The sequence below is a fragment of the Musca domestica genome, unplaced genomic scaffold, assembly GCF_030504385.1.
Source record: "Musca domestica strain aabys unplaced genomic scaffold, Musca_domestica.polishedcontigs.V.1.1 2, whole genome shotgun sequence".
Taxonomy (NCBI): domain Eukaryota; kingdom Metazoa; phylum Arthropoda; class Insecta; order Diptera; family Muscidae; genus Musca; species Musca domestica.
This window is the reverse complement of record NW_026712249.1, coordinates 12,960,847-12,962,446: the sequence shown is the minus strand read 5'-3', so window position 1 is coordinate 12,962,446 and position 1,600 is coordinate 12,960,847.

Below are 1,600 nucleotides of genomic sequence, written 5' to 3'. Positions count from 1 at the left end.
GTGCCCTGTATATAATATCCATACTATATAGTGTTGTAAGGAGAAAAAATATTACAAAGAGCATTCTAAATGGACAAGATTTGTCGGAAGCCAAAATTTCGAAGTGTTGCGTAATTGTTGGTCCAATCAAACCTATAATACCCCCAACACATAGTGTGGCAGGGTTTAAAAACGTATTTATATTTAGCATTATTTTTTGGCATTTTATTTTTTATGTTTGGCATTTTTTAGCATTATTTTTATGCTGTTTTAGCTGCAACACTATTTTAGATCTGGTCACACTGCTTCCCAGCCAAAAATCCTTAGCTTTTTTACAACTTTTTTTAAGAATCACGCTTCGATTTCGGAAAAACATCTGTTTAAGGACGTTTGGACGAAAAAACGTCGATATTAAATAATTCTTAAGGACTTAATGTAAGAACACTTTTCGACTTCTGGTAAAAATCATGAATCGGATATTATTAAAAAATTCCAGACTAAAAATTTAAATTTTCATTAAAATATTTTTAAAGACTTCCGATATCGATATTTTTATGAACATTCCCTGCCCCTTTGTACTTTGTAAATAATGCCAATCATAACATTTTTTTAGATTGTCACAGGTTAAGGGTATATATCCGTATAACCGTCGTCGATTCGACGCATACTTCTAATTTAGTTAAATATGGCATTAATAAATGCATACCACCAGTTCCTAAATCAATTTGGATCAATTATGCCATTGCAGCTTCTTTTCAGAATCTTGTACTACTTCGTTGTTTTAAAAAAATCCAATTTCATACGAAATACTACCCTCGTAGTATATTTTCCACAATTTCCGCGCTTTTTTAATTAAATTTTCTAATTTCCACTTAACTGCATTCTTTTGATTAATAAAAGCAAGGGAAACGCTAAAAAACACACACACAACAGCAAACAACCTCAAATGCGTTCAACTCATAAAAGGGGTGCCCTCAATATTGGCAATGCCAAAGAGCCTGCCATCTTCTGGCTTCCATTGTACTTTGGAATATTTGGCAGTTTACACTTTTACTTTTTCAATAAAAAAAAAACACAAAACAGCAACAACAAAGAGCATAAAACCTTTGCAACACAAAATGAGTTTAACACACATATTCTACAGGCTCTTCAGGATTACACTAAAAAAGAAAAAAACAGTAAAAAAAGAAGGAACGCACAAATTTCCACTGATTAGTAACGCTAAAATCGTATAAAAAAGCTAAGAAAAGCGAGAAAGTGAAATCGCGAAAAAAATTTAATTTCAAACGCAAGAATGGCCACTTCCGGTACAAATTATGGCGGCTTTTATGTTGCCGCAGTAGCGGGAGATTTTTATTAAAAAAAAGCAAGACATCGAGGCAGAAAAAAAAATAAAAACAAGGCAACAATGAAATTACTAAACCTCCACACACCCACTCTAAATATCAATTGTGCTTTGGCAGCATGGATGGGGGTTCAATGGAGTGATGTTAAGAAGTCATTGGAGATAAGTCTGTGTTTTGTATGCATTTAGAAGAGGAGAGTACTGAAATTTATGGTTAAATATACACTTTTTAAGTTCGACATGTTTATGAGAAATTCCAGGTGAAATCGACACTTC